At 39.5% G+C, this 14,051-nt stretch overlaps 1 protein-coding gene across 3 annotated transcripts in view; it reads left to right on the top strand.

Moving 5' to 3' along the window:
* Nucleotides 1-14,051, top strand: part of GHR (growth hormone receptor) — a 346,262-nt gene that overhangs the window by 139,451 nt on the left and 192,760 nt on the right. Inside the window, exon 1 of one of the 3 annotated variants that reach the window (XM_049863056.1) lies at nt 4,931-7,469. The exons of the other annotated variants lie outside the window; for them this stretch is intronic. The gene's annotated coding sequence lies outside the window, so the exon portion shown is untranslated. Of the gene's footprint in view, nt 1-4,930; nt 7,470-14,051 lie in introns of those variants that run through there. 3 annotated transcript variants of the gene reach the window in all.

Raw genomic sequence — 14,051 nt, forward strand, 5'->3', positions numbered from 1 at the left:
CTATTTTAAAGCAGGGTCAGGGATCCCTGTTCATTCCTTTAATAATTCCTTTAACACTGTTGTGCTAGGCTCTGTCATAAGAAATGGAGGCTATAAAGATGACCCTCAGGTAGGCAGTTTAGGGGAAGAGAGATGAGACAGTCGGCGATTCCTTACAGTGCTGTGATAAAAGTTCAGAAAGGCTACCGTGGAAGTAGAGAAGAGGGACACATAACTTCATCCAGTGAGAATGGAGGTCGTTGCTAGAAATGTGTCTAAGTTGAAGTGACCTTGTGCTGAGGTTTGGGGGAATGAGTAGCAGAGATGGATGGAGTGGGAAGAGGAGAGGAGGCAAAAAGGTCAGAGGTGCAAAGAGCCTGGAGCCTTTAAAGAATTGAAAGCAAGGGAGTGTGTACAGCAGAAAGTGGGGTTTTGGGGAGATGATGGAAGATAGGAATAGAAAGGTGGCAAGAGGCCAGATCAGATCACACAAGGGTCTGTGTGTCTTGCTAGGAATTTATCATTTATACTGAAGGGTTGGAGGTATCAGAGGCAGTTTAAGAAAACCACTGTGGCGTCAGTATAGGGAATAGATTTCTGCAAGGTTCTAACCAGGATCATCTTGGGAAATCTAGACCCAGCATCATCCAGGCCTGAAGGCTGATTCAGAGTAAATGCCTTTCCTAGGTTTCTCCTGGGTAATTGTCCTACTTCAAACAAGGTGGCAAGGGGAACTCAGTCTCTGCTGAGCCATCCTACCCTGAATTGTCCCAAGAAACGTCTTTTAGAGCCCGAGGTGGGTGGGTGGCCAGGGCCTGGGGCAGGCCAGAAGAGTCGAGGTTGCCTCATGCCTGCATTTGCTATGATTTGTTTGCAATGAAAGCTTATTGATATGATGTGTGTGACAGCACTTGAGAGCCTAAGGGTAAGTGCATCTTCTTGCTCCTTGAAATGCTCCTTGAAAATTGTGAGAGTTACAGGATGAAAGCAATGAAGAAGACTGAAAAAGTCCACTGGAGTAGGAATGGGTGGCCTGGTGCTGCTCCCAGCTCGGTTAGTGCTTCAGGTCACATTACTTCTCAGGCTTCAACTGACCTCATCTATAAAATGAGGCCGTCAGACTGAAATGGTCTTCAGGGCCCCATCCATCTCTAGATTTTGTGATTGTGGTTCTGCCTTCCCATTGGTCACCTCTGCCATCCCCCATCATCGTGAACCTGGGACTTCCAAGCACCCATATTAATAGAGAAGTTAATAAAACCATTTATCTTTAAACCAGTTGTAGCTTAAGGAGTCTAATCCAGTAAACATGGGAAATAATTTTCAAAGGGGAGACATTATGATTTGTCTTCTGTACAAGGGAGGGTCCTTGCATACATCTTATCAATTCCTCTCTGTTTTCCTTCCTTTTTTCATTTTTTTCTGCCTGTCCCTCCACAACAGTAGAGAAGAGATTGGATGAGAGTTCTGAAGGTACTGGAGGGTAAGGGACCAATGGGGAAGCCTGAACTGTGGCAAGTTGAGTTCTGCCACCTCTCAAAGAGGCAGTACAGCCTTTACTCAACCTGAGCAGCCTGAGCAGCCATTCAGGTGGATGGATCCTGGGCAGAATTTCGAAGTAACTATGATCTTCCTTGCATTTTTAAAATTATCTTGCACCAGTACCCAGCCCCCTCAGGTTATATCCTGGGTGTCCAAAATTTGGCCCATCCTCTACCTCCCAATTACCTTCTTACTAACTTCACCAAACTAACTTCTCCTAAAGACCCAGAAATTACTAGATGTTGACATGGATATTTTTGAGAGACGTTCACATGGATATTTTGAGGATATTTAGAGGAGTAGCTTCTAGGGCCTCCAGTCTATTTTATACTCACTGAATCCCACTCCTTCCCACACACACACATACATATAACTGTTCATTCATCAAATACTACAAGGCACTTTGGTGGTGAAGTGGAATAAGGATGATAACTAGATAAGGTGGGACTGGCCTGCCTCTTGCGCTCAGAACCTCACAGCAGCACAGGTGACAAGAACTCATTTATTCCACAAACAGGAGGTCTATCAGCTTGTGGTTTTGAGAGTGTGGCAAGTTTTATTGTAGGGGTTAAAAAAAAAAATCAGTGTGGAGGCAGAGGTGTGAACAGTTGAGTGCCAGGGATATCAAGAAGCTTCCTGGAGATGATGATGTTTGAGAGTGATTTTGAAGGATAGATAGATGTGTGATTTGTCTGACGGCTGCCTTAAAAGTAAAGGAAGATAGACCAGGCAGAAGTCTAGACAAGTGAAGAAGCAGTGAGGCTGGGATTGGAAGGGAGGAGTTACATTCCAGAGAGAATTCTGAGGTAGAATCAATACCCTTTGGTGAGAATTCAGTGTGAGAGGAGATAGAGTAAACTAGGTATCTAGTTCAAGTAACTGGATGAACCCTGCTGTCATCCATCAAGATGAGAAATACAAGCGATGAAGCTGCTTGTTCCTTTGGTAGGCATTGGGGGAGCAGATCGGACATAATGACTTCAGTTCAGACAGGAGTTATTTTAGATGCTGGTGAGCACCCAGATGTATTGTTTCCCTGTGTCAAAAGGACTTACCTTCCAGATCTTTAGCATTTACATGATGCTATATGTAAACTGGAGTCCCTGAGTGGTGCACAGAAGGCTTCTACCATATTGGTCATTTTCAATCCTGTCTGCACATTAGACAGGCATAAAGAAAAATTTTAAAGTACTGATACTTGGGCCTCACCCTAGAGATTCTGACTTATCTGTGGTAGAGCCACTTGGCTGCTAACAGAAAGGGTGGAGGTTCAAGTTTGCTCACAGGCACTTAGAAGAAAGAAAAACCTGATGATCTGCTTTAGAAAAATCAGCCTTTGATAACCATATGGAGCACAGTACTCCAGCACACACAGGGTCACCACGAGTTGGAGTCAGGGCAACAACAACTGGTTTATATGTAAACTACCTCCACAGGATCCTCTGTAGCTTTTTTCCTCATTTGGAAATAGGGTTTCAACTTATAGCATGATCACAAGTGATTGAACAATGAAAAATTTTATTGAATATGTTTCAATTTGAGGGGAAGACGAATGTTTTATTACTGTTTTATAAGATGTGAAATAGCTGATTTCCCTCAAAGATTACAGTGGAAAAGCTTTTAAGTGTGTGTTGCTTTGACTTCTTGATAGGTTGACAGTCTCATTGAATCAGTTGTGGTTCAGGGTGTGGTTCAGCCTGCTGGTCCCAACCCTCCTCCCACCAGCCAACTGATTTAGGAGAAACATGGCCAAGTCATTGAATTTCAGTGTCCTGAGTTATGCTGTGGTGGTCCCATAAGGGTGGGAAACAGAAGCTTCTTTGGAATTGAACATTTAATTCAGGAGGACTGAAAACAAGCTCTCCTGAGCCAAAATGCTAGATTTACAAGGACACATTACAAAGATCTGGAGCCCTGGTGGCACAGTGGTTAAGAGCTATGGCTGCTAACCAAAGAGTCGGCAGTTCAAATCCACCAGCCATTCCTTGGAAACCCTATGGGGCAGATCTACTCTGTCTTCCAGGGTTGCTATGAGTTGGAATCAACCCAATGGCAATGGGTTTAGTTTGGTTTGGTATCTTTATCTTCCTTCTGCCATTGTCATAGATTTTGACCTTGGTTTTTATTTACCTTTCCTTTGACATACCGCTGTTTTAAATTTCCTGGTTTGAACCGAGGTTTCTGTCTTTGCCTGGGATCATTTCATGTATAGATTTATGTGTTCAAACATAAATTGCATCAATTAATTCAAAGATGATCACACTCCAAGGACCTGATTTATACTGGCCAAACTTAAGAGATGGGCCAGTAAACCAGTACGCCAATCCATTTCTTTATTCTTCATTTGGCTGTCAAGCAATTTCGTTTCAGCTGGTTATTATATTAGTTTTGCAGAAAGACAACATGCCCAGAAAAAAAAAGATAAGAATCAGAAGATCGTTTGGTGATTATAGAGTTGGAATAGAAGGAACTGAATGACCTTCGGGGAGAATATCAAGTTAAGAGAGAATATTGCACCTGCTCTGTATCAGGATATTCTTGTTGGCCAGTCAAAGTACCCTCAGCCTTGGGCAGTTGGAGGAGACAGAGCCACAAATTATTCACTCTCTAATTTTTCAGCATTCCTTTCCAATGGTAATTAGTTGGTTGAACTAGATTATCTCTAGGGTTCCTTTTGGCTCCAAATTTCTGTGCTCTGCTAAAAAAAAAAAAAAAAAAAAATCCATATAGCATGTTTCAGTGGTAACTGGGTCATTAACTTCCTGATTGATATATGGAAAGTCAACTAAGGATCTATAATGAACTGTATTAGTTTTCTGTTGCTGCCATAACAAATTGCCATAAATTTAGCGGCTTTAAGCAACATCCATTTATTACTCAAATGTTCTCTAGGTCAGAAGTCTGGGCACATTGTGGCTCAACTAGGCTCTCTGTTTAGAGTTCACAAGACCAAAAATCAAAGTGTTGGCAGGGCTGCAATCCCTTCTGGAAGCTCCTGGGATGAATCTGTTTCCAAGCTCAGTTGCGTTGTCTGCTGAATTCAGTTCCTTGCTGTTGTAGGACTGAGGTCTCCATATCCTTGCAGGGGCCAGTCTTTGTTACTAGAGGCTGCCCAAATTCCATCTCATACTTTCTACAGGCCCCCTCTAGCAACAACAGGTTGAGTCCCCCTCACACTTTGAATCTCTCTGAATCCTCTTTTGCCACATCTCATTGACTGACTTTCTCTTCTGCTTTTGTAGGCTTGTGTGATTACATTGGGACCAGCCAGTAATCCAGGATAATCTCCCTATTTTAAAAGCAGCTGATTAGTAACCTTAATTACATCTTCAAAATCCCTTCGCAGTAGTACCTATATTGGTGTTTGACTGAATAACCAGGGGACAGGAATCTGGGGGGCAGGGGGTGGGAACATCTTTAGAATCTTACCTACCCAGTCTTACCAGCAACACTTAGAAATGATGTAGTCGTTTCTTGAGTGATCATATCTGTGGCTGGCTGATTTCATCTCTATACATGTATTCTTTTCATTTGTCCATTTATAGGATAATATTTTATGATGCTACCCTCATATTTAAAAGGAGCCATGGTGGTGCAGTGAGTAAGCACTTGGCTACTAACCAAAAGATTGGCAATTCAAACCGTCCCAGCAGCTCTACGGGATAAAGACCTGGTGATCTGCTCCTGTAAAGATTACAGCCTAGGAAACCCTATGGGACAGTTTTACTCTGTCACTGTAACTAGATGGCACCTAACAACAACAATCCTCATGTTACAGTATTTTAACCATTTGGCATATGTGGTTATCTGCAACAAAAAAAAAATATGTATTTATTGGTTAGTTGATTGAGAGAGATTATTATTTTTTTTGCTGTGTCTCCACTCAACTGAGGAAGGCTTCTTGGGATAGATGAGCTCCTTTATCACAGTCTTAAAAATCATAGCACAGTAGGTTTGTGCTAGATCAGTGATTCTTGATTCTATCTGCATATTAGAATAGCATAAGAAAAAAACTTTTAAAATACTGATAGATACTCAGGCTCCGCCTCAGAGATTCTGATTTGTCTCTGGTGGAGCCAGGGCGTGTTTAACAGCATGGTGCAAATCCAAGCTATTACGCCTCCTGTGATCTTGAAGAGTGAAGTGGTACATTGTAAACTTCCTGGAGATGAGACATGACATTGATCTACCCTGTGTTTGCCATCTATCTGGCAGCCAGTCAGTCTGGCCAAAAAGACTTCCTTTTGTTTATACATAAGACTTAAAGGAGGAGGATCGCTGCCCCATCTCATAGAGAGAGCACATCTCATAGCTCTTAAGTAATGTGCCCGAAAATTGACCAGGTAATCTCGAGGTTGTAAAGCAGAGAGATGAATTTTATACCCCTTGAGTAATACAGCTCTTGAAGGAACTGCTGTTTCAGCCTTTATAATTATCACAGTCTTCTATGAGCCGTAAGCACTAGAAATATTATGGTGCACTCCCACCTCCATGATTCAAATCCAGATGTTACTTTTTCTTGCTTTTTATAGTTTTCCCTGCTTTACTAGTATCCTGGTCATGTGTTTAGTAGTCTGCCTAGTGGAGAATTTACGAAGAAGCATAGGAAGGCAGAGGCAGACTTTGGATACATCAAGTATGTTCCAAACCTTACCCAGAAATATTCCACATGTGTGAGCTTGGGGGATTTATTAAACCTCTCTAAATGTCACAGAACTTCTGTTTCTTCATTTGTAACATGGGGATCTCTCTTGCAAGGTCTGTGTGCAAGTTAAATGAAACAGTAAAGCACCCGTCCCACATATTCAGGAGACTGAATGTTTGGTGGGCGTCTACTCTGTGGCAAGTCCATGGTTAATTGTGGAGAATACAATAGTTAGTGAGACACAGTTACTGCCCCCAGTTTGCTTACAACCTAAAGGAAGAGAAAGACAAGGAGCACCGCAGCATCAGGACATGAGTAGCTCTCAGTAAATGGCAACTATTATCACATCATACAATGCAGGATTTGGCTTGTCACAAATTCATGATATGGTTTGCAAGTGAGAGGGGTCTAACTCTAAGTTCCATAGTGATTGATTAAATGACTACTGGAGCCACCAAGTCAGGCATTGTTTGCCTAGAACCAGGGCTCAGGATTGCTGACTCCTCCTCTAGTAGTGCTTTTCCTAAGAGATCACATTGCCACACTCTTGGTTTCCCAACTTGTTTACCTTAAAAGAACAACTTCACCATGTGGTACTTGATAAAGGAAAGACAAGAGTCTTCCAGTTTTTTGCTCTGTGTATTACCTGGGTAAAATAGTAACAACATTTTTAAAACTTGTATTTCGGTTATATTAATTCTATAGAAGGCAAGGGTGTGTGCATTTCTTTAAGATATAAACAGGGTTTTGGTTTGGTTTGGTTTGGTTTGGTTTGGTTAGTATACTCTGAGTTATTGCACTAATCATTGTCAAATTATTGTCTTGCCAAGATAACAAATGGCTTTGTTTGGAGGCTTCACTTTATGAGATCTCTTCCAGAGCCTATTTATTTCCTCTTACATCAGTGGAAACAAAGCAAATTTCCATCTTAGAGTTTGAAAGACGATCCAAAATCTTCATCTTTGTTTAAAGAACAGTCTCCATGTTGTATATGATCTATCACAGTAATTTTTTAAAAATCAGATTTTAAAAATGTCTACTTGTGGAAAGACAGAGAGAAAGCAAGAAAGCCAGCAAGAGGTTTCCTTTTTCAAATCCTGTTTTGGAAAAAATGAATTGGTAGAAGGAATGGTAGAAAGTAAGATATAAAAAAGAAGATATTGTTCATATAAACACCTATGCAATTGATTTTCTCTTCCATGTACCAGTCACACCTGCATCGTTATCGTTCATCAGTGAATCACTAATCAGATTGGGTGAGTTCAGAGATCATCCACAAGATCCTAGTGTGACCAAGTGCCAGGTAGGTCCTAATGAACCCAAACTTAGTGCCACATGCACTTAGAAAGTTTCACTCCCAACAGAATATGCACACATACCAAAAAAGGAGCAGCACCAAGCAGTTGGCTACTGAAATACCCTTATTCTTTCATTCCTCCATAAAGGAAGAGGTGGAGACCCAGGTTCCTCTAACCCAGCTGCCTTGTCTGTGTTCTCACAGGAAGAGTTCTGGTTTAAAGCCAAGCCTCTTATCATTGGAATTCATCTGCTCACTTTTCAACTGCTAGAAATTCATGATTCACAAAACAAATGATCTGGACCCAGTAACAACAGCATAGAATTTTCTCACAGTAGATAAGATAGTGATTAAGGGGGATCAGTCCCTAGATTATTTCCTACACAAGTGGGCCTCCACATAGAAGGTATACAATTGATTGTACACCTAAATGAGAATGGGCAGCCATCCCTGCCTTCTCCTAGAGATACACATATTACATTGTGATGGTCCTTCCCCTTCCCTGCACCCTCATGCAATGGAAACAAATTCTCAGTTTAAGAATGGAGTTTTACCAATTGTGTCTGCCCAAAAACACATTTGCTGATTGTGGTACTACCTCCCTGGACTTCCATTTCATGATCTATAAATGAGGGCTCCACTCCAGTCTCCTCCATGGAAGCATTATAAAGACTATTTGTTACTATTATTAAAAAAAGATTCTAAAAATTGTAATGTTGTTGTTGTTAGCTGACATTGAATTGGCCCCCGGCTCATGACAACCCCATACACAGAGGAATGAAACACTGCCAGAGGCTGTGTCATCTGCATGATTGGTTGCAGATTGGGCCGTGGTGATCCATAGGGTTTTCATTGGCTAGTTTTTGGAAATAGATCTCCAGGCCATTCTTCCAAAAGCTGTAATAGCTTAACTCTTATTGGATACATGCCAAGGGCATGCCAAATGCTTTGATAAGTCATGTAATTTAATAATCTTAATTTCCATGTGAAAAGAGAAAGCGTAATTGTCCCCATAATAGGAATAGGAAAATTGGGACTTGGTAGAGCCAGGATTTGAGCCTAGCTCTCTCTCTGACTAGGGAACCCATTCTCTAAACGCCTATGCTCACTCTGTCTGTAAGTAAAGACCATGTACAGTATCTGTGGTAGAGACCAACAATAATTTCTTTAGACCAGGGAAAGTATCTATCAAAGATTATTAACTAAATGTGAGACCAGCTGATGGCAGATCAAATGACATCAAATTAAATGAAAAGCCCAATGTTTATTCAACTGCACTGTCTCTTAAATTTTGTATCACTGGCAACAGATTGCTTAATCCTTGCACTCGTTACCTCGTGTAGAGCCTGGATGACATCACTCACCTCCCTAGACAGCCCACATGGGCTGGTGAATCCACATTCAATGACTTCCTGTTGTTGTTAGGTGCCGTTGAGTCAGTTCCAACTCATAGTGACACTATAGACAACAGAATGCAACACTGCACCATCTTTATAATCCTTGCTACGTTTCAGCCCATTGTTTCAGGCATTGTGTCAGGCCATCTCTTTGACAGTCTTCCTCTTTTCTACTGACCTTCTACTTTTTCAAGCATGATGTCCTTCTCCAAGGACTGATCCCTCCTGATAACATGTCCAAAGTACCTAAAACGAAGTCTTGCCATCCTCCCTTCTAAGGGACACTCTGGCTTTACTTCCTCCAAAACAGATTGGTAATCCATGATATATTCAGTATTCTTCGCCAAAACCATAATTTGAAGGCATCAATTCTTCTTTGATCTTCCTTATTCATTGTCCAGCTTTCGCATGCATATGAGGCCGTTGAAAATATCATGGCCTGGGTCAGGTGAATCTTAGTCCTTAAAGCAGTATCTTTGCTTTTTAACACTTTAAAGATGCCTTTTGCTGCAGATTTCTCCAGTGCAATGGGTGGTTTGATTTCTTGACTACTGCTTCCATAGATGTTGATTGTGGATCTGAGTAAAATGAAATCCTTGACAACGTCAATCTTTTACCCATTTATCATGATGTTGTTTATTGGTCCAGTCATGAGGATTTTTGTTTTCTTTATGCTGAGGTATAATTCATACTGAAGGCTGTAGTCTTTGATCTTCATCAGTAAGTGCTTTAAGCCGTCTTCACTTTCAGCAAGCAAGGTTGTGTCATCTGCATATCACAGGTCGTTAATGAGTCTTCCTCCAATCCTGATGCCACGTTCTTCTTCATATAGTCCAGTTTCTCAGATTATTTGCTCAGCATACAGATTGGATAAATATGGTGAAAGGATACAACCCTGACACACACCTTACTTATTTTAAACCACACAGTATTCCCTTGTTCTGTTTGAAAGAATGCCTTTTGATCTATGTACAGATTCCTCATGAGCACAACTAAGTGTTCTGGAATTCTCATTCTTCACAAGGTTATACATAAGTTGTTTTGATCCACACAGTTGAATGCCTTTGCATAGTCAAACATCTTTGTTTACACAGGTAAGCATCTTTGTGGTATTCTCTTCTTTCAGCCAAGATCCTTTGTTATACATCTTCTTCTAAATCCAGCTTGAATTTTTGGCAGTTCTCTGTCAGTATACTGCTACAACCATTTTTGAATTATCTTCAGCAAAATTTTACTTGTGTATGATATTGATGGTATTATTTATAATTTCTGCATTCTGTTGGATCACCTTTCTTTGGAATGGGAGCAAAAATGGATCTCTTCCAGTTGGTTGACCAGGTAGCTGTCTTCCAAATTTCTTGGCATAGACAAGTGAGCACCTCCAGTGCTGCATCCATTTGTTGAAACATCTTAATTGGTATTCCATCTATTCCCGGAGCCTTGTTTTTCACCAATGCCTTCAGTGCAGTTTGGACTTCTTCCTTCAGTACCATTGGTTCTTGATCTTATACTACCTCCTGAATTGGTTGAATGTCAGCCAATTATTTTTGATACGGTGACTCTGTGTATTCCTTCCATCTTCTTTTGATGCTTCCTGCATCATTCAATATTTTGCCCATAGAATCTTTCAAAATTGCAATTCACGGCTTGAATTTTTTCTTCAGTTTTTTCACCATGAGAATGCCGAACATGTTCTTCTTTTTGTTTTTCTAACTCCAGGTTGTTGTACGTCTCATTACAGTATCATACTTTGCTTGCTTGAGCCACTCTTTGAAATCTTCTGTTCAGCTCTTTTACTTCATCATTTCTTCCGTTCACTTTAGCTAGTGTACATTCCAGAACAAGTTTCAAAGTCTCTTCTGACATCTATTTTAGTCTTTTCTTTCTTTCCTTTATTTTTACTGACCTTTTGCTTTCTTCATGTATGATGTCCTTGATGTCATCCAACAACTTATTTGGTCTTTGGTCATTAGTATTCAATGCATCAAATCTAATTCTTGAGAGGGTCTCTAAATTCAGGTGGGATATATTCAGGGTTGTACTTCGGCTCTCACGGACTTGTTTTAATCTCCTTCAGCTTCAATATGAACTTGCATATGAGCAATTGATGGTCTGTTCCTCAGTTGGCCCCTGGCCTTGTTCTGACTGATGATATTGAGCTTTTCCATCTCTCTTTCCACAAAGGTAGTCGATTTGTGTATTCCATCTGGCAAGGTCCGTTTATGTTGTTGATAAAAGGTATTTCCAAAGACTAGGTCATTGGTCTTGCAAAATTCCATCTTGCAATCTCTGGCATTGTTTCTGTCACCAAGGCCGTATTTTCTAATTGGTAATCCTTCTTTGTTTCCACCTTTTGCATTCCAATCACCAGTAATTAGCAATTCATCTTGATTGCATGTTTCATCAGTTTCAGACTGCAGAAATTGGTAAAAATCTTCAGTTTCTTCATCTTTGGCATTAGTGGTTGGAGCATAAATTTGAGTAATAGCCCTATTAACTGGTATTCCTTGGAGCATATAGTTACTGTCCTATCATTGGCGGCATGGTACTTCAGGATAGATCTTCACATGTTCTTTTTGACAATGAATGCCACATCATTCCTCTTTAGTTTGTCTTTCCTGGCATATTAAAAACCAAATCTGTTGCCATCAAGTTGATCCTTACTCATAGCGACTGTGTAGGATAGAGTACTGCCCCATAGGGTTTCCAAGGACTGGCTGGTGGATTAAAACTATCGAACTTTTGTTTAGCAGCTGAACTCTTAACCTGTGTGCCATAGAAGACCATGTGATTATCTGATTCAAAATGGACACTACCAGTCCATTTCAGCTCACCAGTGCCTAGGATACTGATCTTTAAGTGTTCCATTTCATTTTTGACAACTTTCAACTTTCTTAGATTCATACTTCATATTCTGTGTTCCAAAAATTAATGGATGTTTGCAGCTGTTTCTTCTCATTTTGAGTCTTGCCACATCAGTTCCAATTTCATGTTGGAGGCTTAAAATCAGAAATTGGCAAACGCTACAGATCAAGGCTTCCTCCTCTCCCTAGAGCGCTGTTTGTTAAACACTTAGCAGCATACCACTGCCTGTGACTCAAAGAGAGATATAAGGTGACTAGCCACACCTCTGAGGGTAAACTGTACACACTGAGTGCCCTAAAAGAAACCCTTCTACAAACATAGTCATACCTAAGCCTTCAGTGAGTCTTCTTTCCCCATCATTCTGCATCTGGGAGGACCTCTTAAAGCATAATCATAAAGATTTCATATTTCATTCAAAATGAAAATTTTTATTTTATTATTATTTATTTATTACTTTTTTTTTTTACCATAGCAAATTTGATCACTGTAATAGTTCAAATAATATGAAGGTATTTGATGGAAAAAGATTACTAATTCCTCACATCCTTCCCTTTCATCTCATTCCTCCTGCTAATTAAGACTTTGGAATATCTTCTTCAGTGTTTTTTTTAATGCAAGTGAAAACATATAAACCATAAGCTGGTGTATGGTTATCAAAGCTGTTAAATAGAAATATAATTCAAGCCACATATATAACTTAAAATTTTCTACTAATCACATTAAAAAAAAAGAAACAGGTGAGATTAGTTTTATTCATGTGTTTTATTTAACCCAACAGTCCAAAATATGATTTCAACTTGTAATCAACATAAAAATTATTGAGACATACCACATTTTTGTACTAAGACTTTGAAATGTGTGTCTATTTTACACTTACAGTGCACCTTAATTTAAATGCTGAATTTTCATCAGAAATATTTGATTTGTATTCAGATTACAAAAACTGAACAGTTGAAAAAGTAGATTCATATAATCAACCTGTTCCCAGTATAACTTACTTAAGTAATTATTTTATATAACTAACTTTAAATAAAATTTAAGTCTTTATTTAATTCTTCAGTCACATCAGCCACATTTCAAGTGCTCAATAGCTACTTAAGACTGGTGGCTACTGAATTGGACAGCACAAGCACATACCATATATGCCTCTTTGTTTTATAAAAATGAAGACCTACTCTTACTCTACTCCCCAAAGCTCTTTTTTCCCCCATACCTTACACATTTAAAATACTTTCCCATCCCATATTCCCCACTGAATCTCTGAAAAGAGAGAAATTTCAATGAAAGTGACACTATCAAAAATATCTGTGAATTTTTTCTCCCTCGCTAATGGAAAGAAAATGAATTGACCCAGGACATTTTGGATCAAAGCAATTTTCAAATGATTAACACTGTGAAAGTGGGTAATAACATGAATGCTAAATATAAACCATTCAAATAAATGCCTGGTGCTAATTAAAAAAAAAAAATTAGAAGGGTAATTTCAAATACCCTCTTGGATTAGCCTTTTCCTTTTTCAGTTCTGAGTTCTTAGAAGAGCTTCACCACAAAATCAGCTGGGTTCAGTTTTACAATATTTCATTAGCAGTCAACAGCAACATCATCAGCAAGTACACATTCATTAGGTTATTTACCTTGAGTCTTGGTTTTGCAGTATAAACAATTTTGCTTCTGTTGGGATTTTTTAATCAATTCTTGCTTATTCAGTGTCAAAATATCTAGATCAGTAAAACAAAAATTCAAGAAACTGTTGCTGTTTCTGAATGATTCAGCTGCCATTCTGGTATTCTTTCTGTCTCTTTCCTAACAGAACTATAGGCATCTAAATCTATCATTTTGCTTCTCCCATGTATTGATATGCTAACATACTTCTAAAGGTACTTTTGACCAATTTCCCTCTAAATACTTGATACAAATTAGAGGGCGTAGGTGGTTTTGTGTGGTGGTTAGTTTTGTTTCTGCCAGATAACGAGCCAGATACCGAGCCAGATACAAGAACATTATTCCCTACGTGACCTAATATTCTTTTTATTATTACTTTTGCTAAAGATGGTATAGGGGTTCCTACATGAAATTATTCTAGGCTTCATCTTATATTCATTGTATACTCATTATTTCTATGTGAATATCATTCCAATCCAGTAATGACCTCGCTGTCTCTGTCATTGGTTCCATCCTTTCAACTTCCCACTAGACACTTCTATCATTTCCAGAAATTTGTAATTACTTTAAGCACTCAAGTATCCAAAACAGATTGCGTGACCTTCCCCTTCCCCTAAATAACTCAGATTCCAAATTCCTGATTTCTGTCAACAGCACCACCTTT

This window comes from Elephas maximus, chromosome 2 (genome assembly GCF_024166365.1).
Source record: "Elephas maximus indicus isolate mEleMax1 chromosome 2, mEleMax1 primary haplotype, whole genome shotgun sequence".
Classification (NCBI taxonomy): Eukaryota; Metazoa; Chordata; class Mammalia; order Proboscidea; family Elephantidae; genus Elephas; species Elephas maximus.